Source organism: Sitophilus oryzae, unplaced genomic scaffold (genome assembly GCF_002938485.1).
Source record: "Sitophilus oryzae breed Bouriz unplaced genomic scaffold, Soryzae_2.0 scaffold_578_pilon_pilon, whole genome shotgun sequence".
NCBI lineage: Eukaryota > Metazoa > Arthropoda > Insecta > Coleoptera > Curculionidae > Sitophilus > Sitophilus oryzae.
In genome coordinates this window covers 1,698,753-1,706,451 of record NW_022147171.1, presented here as the reverse complement: position 1 = coordinate 1,706,451, position 7,699 = coordinate 1,698,753, and positions in this window count along the sequence as shown.

Below are 7,699 nucleotides of genomic sequence, written 5' to 3'. Positions count from 1 at the left end.
ACATTCTCGGGCGTAGCGGGATACGCAAGGCGAACGAGGCGGGCTACGTCGGCTTCAAACTCCTGCAGAGGCTCATTTGACTTTTGAATGCGATTTTTTAGCTGGGAATGATAGACATGTTCCAAATGAGCTTGGCCGTACCTCATTTCTAAATGTCGTACCAATTGCTGATAATCTCCCTGTTCCGATGGTGACAGTGTCTGCAGGATGTCAGTCGCATCTCCTCGAAGTGCGACAGTCAAAGCGGTAGCCTTTTCAGCAATTGTCCATCCGTTCGCTCTCGCAGCGGCCTCAAACTGGCAAAAATAATTGGCCCAAGCGGTTTTTCCGTCAAACTGTGGAGGCTTAATAACTGACTTTGATGTATACTTATTTTCGACGAGTGTCGGGTCTTCCGACGATTCTTGATGTTTTGGTGCAGTCGCCTTCGCTATTTTTTCCTTTAATATTTCTATCTTTCTGTTTACATCGTCCTCAATTTGTGTTATTTTGTCTTGTAGCTCCGTTGAATTCTCTACAATCTTTTCTTCTAATTCACTGGAAGATTCCTGGATTTCTGTTATCTTTTCTTCTAAATTAAGTATTTTATTATTAAAGCTGGCCTGTATGTCTTTGGAATTTTCTGCAAACTTATCTTCTAAAATATTAATTTTATGTTCTAATTTTTGGGAATTTTCCGTCATTTTATCACTGATTTTATCTTCTAAATTAACTTCCAAGTCAATTATTTTACTATTTAAACTATTCAAATTGTCGTTTAAATTGTCTTGTAAATTTTTCAATGACGAGTCAAGGTCGCCTTCCAGCTCGAAGTAAAATGTGTCAGGATCCTCACCTTCCTCCACCAAAACGTCTCTCAGTCTAGCTTGCAAAATGTTTTCCTTTCCATCTGTCTCGCACTCTCTCTCTCTTCCAATATGCATTTCAGTTCGGACACTTTCAAGTCTTTCAACAATTTTTTCGAAGTCATTGTCAGTCTTATTTATTTTTTTCTAGTCTATCACACACGCCACACTTGACACCAATTGTTACGTTTTCCGTCGGTTCCGTGTGGATAGAAAGTCACAATTTATTTAAACACTATTTATTTAACACTAATTAACAAAAACAATAACGATAAAAGACTTAAAGAACTATTTATAACTATATTTAAAAACTTGTTTATCTACCGTATTTATTTAGAGCAAAAACAAGAAGCCTCGACCGTAGCACACTGTAGTTTCTTATCGTCTGTCTCTTGCGCACCGGTGTCGGTATATATATAGGCGTGCGACGGACTCTCGAACGCTCTGGGCGGTGCTGGAAAATTCTTAGCCGCTGTGTTCTCGAATTTCTAGGCTCTTCTAGGTCATATTAAAGCGGGACTGGTTTCGCAACAATATTAAGCTGCGTATAAATATGTCGAGACGAGTGCGAGAGACACCCGAGACGAGTCAACCTCAAGCGGATTTGAGGTTGACTCGTCATATTGGGACGGGGTCTGAGCTTCGAGCCGAGCCTCTGCCCAGCCGGACGGCGTTGTCTCCGTTTTCTCCGGAGCCTTTGGCGAACCATAAAAAGGATTGGAGCGTCTATTTAACCAGTGGCGTATACACCGCGGCTTCGCGGAACAATTCCACATCCCATTTTTATATAAAAATAAATATTCTTTCCTTTATTTGTAATAATGTTAATAATGCATCCTAACTAGAAAGATGCAATTTTGTCTTCTCTAAAATAGTATAGGTAAGTTAGCCAAAGTAGGTAAATCTCATATACAAAGATTTATTAGTGATTTCTTTTATAAAAACATGAAAATTTTATGAGAAAATGAATAAACGTAATGAACTTTTCGTCGAGTTATTAACGGCTCAAACGTAAATTATGCGCTATTTCTGCTGAACGGAATTAAAGATGTAAAACAAGCTTCTTTACATATAGGATGCATAGAAGATAAGAGAGGCAAATCGAGTGTGTTGAAAAAGGTGGCCATGCTGTCAGAAGTTCCTTACGGTACTCTCATAAATAAAGGGAATCGACAAAGAAAGGAACGATTCGATATAGAAAAATTCAGAAATTTGAACTATCCAGACTACTAAGAAACTTAATTTATGGCAAATATGAAAATAATAAAGTTCCCGCCATACAAATAATTTAAAAAAAACTCTCCGATTTTAAAAAAATCCCTGTTCAGAAAGCACATTACGGCGAAGGTTTAAAAAACTGGGAATTAGATTTAAAATTATATATATATTAATAATTTAAAAATTATTAATAAGCGTGCTGCAATGATGGAAAGCCATAGAATAATAATGTGGCGAATTGAATACCTTGAAAAAATATACAACTTTAGAAATGAAGAAATGCAGATATATTATTTACAATATATGTTTCAGGTTAGTTATTGGCATTTAAATGTAGATTTAAATTAATAATTTAAATCTTAATTACTTAAATTTCAAATTTTTTAAATAAATAAAGTCGAATTAGGTCTTATCTTACAGCGCTTTCAGATGGAACGGAGCGTCCGCGACTTCGAGCAAGTACCATGAGCTTATATGAACAATTTCACCTGGCTCGCGTATGCTCCGTCCGGATGAGCAATCTTGAAAAAAACATCCGTGCGGATGCTCTGCGCGTACGGTCCGCTCCATCTGAAAGCGCTGTTGCTCTATTTAAAATTTTTATAGATATACAAACCACATACAAAATATATTATTGAATAAAATAATTAAAGACTCAAAAAAAAACGGTACTGGCAGAAGGCTCCGCCGCCGCCGCTGCCGTGCCGTTATCTCCAGGTATCTCAGTCGGCGTTCTCCAGTTTTTTTAATGTAAACAGTCAAATATAATTTAAATTTATCATGAATTCCTTTAATTTATCTAGCTTGTTTTTTACCTATTTTGAAATTAAAACAAACATATACAGGGTGTTTCAAAAACATGTTCCATCTCTCGTGGGGAAGTTCCTCACGTAAAAATAAGATTTATTTTTATATCAACCAATCCAATTCTGCTTTGATTCGTAGCTACAGGGGGGGTTAAAAATAGGGTTCCCAACCGTCCTCTATTCCAGAAACAGTCCTCTTTTTGATCTGATTCATGGGCGCCGGAAGAATGAAGTTTAGGGGGGCAAGGTAAAAATGAATAAAAAATTGAAACACATTTTTTATTATTTTACAGGTAACACCTAAAAATTTCGGTAATTATTGGGAAAACTGGAAATCGTCCGATTTTCACCAAAATTGGTATACACACTATTTTGAGGTCGTAGATTACGAATCTGAACTTTTTTCTTGGCGGTCTCTTACCGTTTTTCAGAAAAACGGAAAATTATTTCAACATTGAATTTTTCTTTATTTCGGCCCTATAAAGTAATCATTTCACTATATTTCCGTTATATTATAGTTTATCTAAAAGCTGCACTTGATTGGGGATAGAAAAATGTCCAAAATTTTACTGAAAAACACTTTTCTTAACAAAACAACAAAGAAAATTGAGACCAGATGGAAGTTTGACATTTGATATATCCTTCTTTCTCTCTCCTATGTTATGAGAGAGACAAATATATTCTAAACCTAATCTAGAAATTTGAAAATTTACAACGTTGCCATATCTTCTATTTTTCGGGTGATTAGGGATTTTAAATAAATTTCCTATTATGAGATCGACAAATAATTAAATATACCTACCTACCTATATCCACAAATTTACGCTTGGAAGAGTTTTGATTGCATTGGTTACAACTTCCATGCGGAGGGTGTTAATCTTTTGTTGTTATATTATATCAAAAAAAGATTAACCCCTCCACAAAAGAAAGTATATAAAGACTATTTATAACCACGAAGTTACACGAAAGAGATTTGCTTGCATTGCTTACAACTTCTTTGGGAGGGGGTTAATCTTTTTTGATATAATATAACAACAAAAGATTAACACCCTCCACATGAAAGATGTAAGCAATGCAATCAAATCTCTTTCGTGCAACTTCTGAATTATAAATAGTCAGTTCTCGTTGGTAAAATAGCAATTATGGGAAGGAGCCGTTCTTCTGGCGACCGCCTTTCGTAATCCCAGAATGAGCGAAAAAATCACGCTAAATTTAGGTTTAGCATTGGCAACGTTGCTTTAAATGCCAGAAACACATAACCCAACATTTTCAGATTGTTTACAAATTTATTTTAGCAAAGTTTCCTCTATTATGCATAGAATTGGTTAAAAAGTAACAGAAAATAGCAATAACATCATTGTTTATTGAATACCTAACAAAATATGTGCTAGAAAACCTTAAAAAATATGAGAAATTAAGAAAAATTCGATGTTGAAATAATTTTCCGCTTTTCTGAAAAACGGTAAGAGACCGCCAAGAAAAAGATTCGTAATTCGGCCTTCAGATTCGTAATCTACGACCTCAAAATAGGGTGTATACCAATTTTGGTGAAAATCTGACGATTTCCAGTTTTCCCAATAATTACCAAAATTTCGTAATAATGATTATTTTTTTACAGATGGATGTAAAAAGATAGCTTTTATTTTTACTGTTTCAGTGATCCAGGGGGGGGGCAAATGCCCCCTCTTGCCCCCCCTGTCCGGCGCCCACGATCTGATTGTCCTCTTTTCTCTCACGTATTGAAAACTTTGTTACATACCAACTTCAAAATATAAATAATATTCGTTTATCGCCACAATGCTTTAAAGAATTGCTAATCTGTGTCTTTTATGTAATTTTATGTTTACTTACTGTTAGTTTATGTCTTGAAAAAAAGTTTTGTTGACAATGGTTTGCTTTATTTTAATAAGTTTTGAGTATAAATATTTTTGTGTATTTTAAATATTTATCGCATAGGTACCGTTTATATAACTTTTTGGTAAATTCTCGACATTTGAGCGACGTTTCAAAAATGTTTCGCCTGTGCCTTTTTTATCCTCTCGCCCCTATTTTTTATTTTCAAAGTTGCCAACCCTAGGTTAAGTGTTTTATCATTTTCTTCCAAGTGCTTTTAGTAATTTGAGATCGTTTATGACTGATTTAGTTCTGATCCGGGTAGTTTTTTGTATAAAACAGTGCCACCATCGTCGATTTTTTTCGTTAAATGCGAATAAGAAAATATCCTGATTATATTCTGGCCCTATCCCTTATTATTTTTATTTACAAGCGATCTTAAGTTTATAACATATACATATATTTTATTTAATTGTTAACATTAGGGTAGTTTTACCAATTGTGTATGTGTGGAATTCCACTGATATGTGTTTTAAGTTGTTTGTTAAATTTTTAAAATTTTTTGATTGTATTTTGCTCTCTTAACTTTGTAGTGTCCTGAAGATGCAAATAAATTTTGCGAAACGTCGACAAATTTAAAACAAAGGACTTCTGTTGATTTTTTTCGATCCTAATCCAATTAAAAAACACATTATACTTAAATTTATTAATTAATTTTTTAAAATATTGAATGGTATCGAATAATACTTTAATATATTTATCAATATTTTAAAGTATCGATACTTTATATTCAATACAACCGATACCAAAATATCGATACTGCCTCAGTATCGCACAGCCCTATGAAGAATTTTGTGGGTTCGCCAAAGGCTCCACTGAAAATGGATAGCCGCGAGACAACGCCGTTCGACTGGGCAGGGACTCTGCTCGAGGCTAAATCGCTCGGCTCGAGGCTATAATATGACGAATTCCGCTTGAGGTTGACTCGCCTCGTCCTCGTCTCGGCATATTAGTACGCCTTTTGGAAAGAATTTGCTATAGCCTCGTTTCATACTCGTTTCGGGTTTGTCTCGTACTTGCCTCGGTATATTTATACGCGGCTTTATACCTCGAGCCGAGCGATTTAGCCTCGAGCAGAGTCCCTGCCCAGTCGAACGGCGTTGTCTCGCGGCTATCCATTTTCAGTGGAGCCTTTGGCGAACCCACAAAATTCTTCATAGGGCTATGCGATACTGAGGCAGTATCGATATTTTGGTATCGGTTGTATTGAATATAAAGTATCGATACTTTTAATATATTGATAAATATATTAAAGTATTATTCGATACCACTAATATTTTAAAAATTAATTAATAAATTTAAGTATACTGTGTTTTTAATTGAATTAGGGATCGAAAAAAAATCAACGTGGAAGTCCTTTGTTTTAAATTTGTCGACGTTTCTGCAAAATTTATTTGCATCAATCAAATTAACAAACAAGTTAAAACGCATATCAGTGGATTCCACACATAATACAATTGGTAAAAGGCCTAATAACAATTAAATAAATGACACATATATGTTATAAAATTAAGATCGCTTGTAGCAAAAATAATAAAGAGATAAGGCCAGAATATAATCAGGGTATTATTGCTTATTGCATTTAACGAAAAAAAATCGACGATGGTGGTAACTGTGTTGCTACAAAAAACTACCAGGATCAGAACTAAATCAGTCATCAAACGATCTCAAATTACTAAAAGCACTTGGAAAATGATGATAAAACCCCTTTAACCTAGGGTTGGCAACTTTGAAAATAAAAAATAGGGGCGAGAGGATAAAAAAGAGGCAATAGGCAGCTGTTGATAACGTCGCTCATATGTCGAGGAATTTACCAAAAGTTATATAAACGGTATGCGATAAATATTTAAAACAAACAAAAATATTTATACTCAAACTTATTAAAATAAACAATATAAATAACTTTTTTTCAAGACATAAACTAACAGTAAGTAAGCATAAAATTACATAAAGCTACAGATGCTAATTCTTTAAAGCATTAATGAACGAATATTTTTTAGATTTTGAAGTTGGTATACAACAAAGTTTTCAATACGTAAGAGAAAAGAGGACAATCAGATCAAAAAGAGGACTGTTTCTGGAATAGAGGACGACTGGGAACCCTGTAGCTACAATTCAAAGCAGAATTGGATTAGTTGATATAAAAAATAAATCTTATTTTTACGTGAGGAACTTCCCCACGAGAGATGGAACATGTTTTTTGAAACACCTTGTATATGTTTGTTTAATTTCAAAATAGGTAAAAAAACAAGCAAGATAAATTAAAGGAATTCATGATAAATTTAAATTATATTCGGACTGTTTACATTTTTGTTGTGTGTTGTATGTTGAGCCTTTTGCCAGTGCCGTCTTTTTTGAGTCTTTAATTATTTTATTCAATAATATATTTTGTATGTGGTTTGTATATCTAATGTTTAAATAGAGTAACAGCGCTTTCAGATGGAGCGGACCGTACGCGCAGAGCGTCCGCAAGGATGTTTTTTCAAGATAGCTCATCCGGACGGAGCATACGCGATCCAGGTGAAATTGTTCATATAAGCTCATGGTACTTGCTCGAAGTCGCGGACGGTCCGTCGCGGACGCTCCGTTCCATCTGAAGCACTGTAAGATAAGACCTAATTCGACTTTATTTATTTAAGAAATTAGAAATTTAAGTAATTAAGATTTAAATTATTAATTTAAAAATCTACATTTAAATGCCAATAACTAACCTGGAACATATATTGTAAATAATATATCTGCATTTCTTCATTTCTAAAGTTGTATATTTTTTCAAGGTATTCAATTCGCCACATTATTATTCTATGGCTTTCCATCATTGCAGCACGCTTATTAATAATTTTTAAATTATTAATATGTATATAATTTTAAATCTAATTCCCAGTTTTTTAAACCTTCGCCGTAATGTGCTTTCTGAACAGGGTTTTTTTAAGCTCG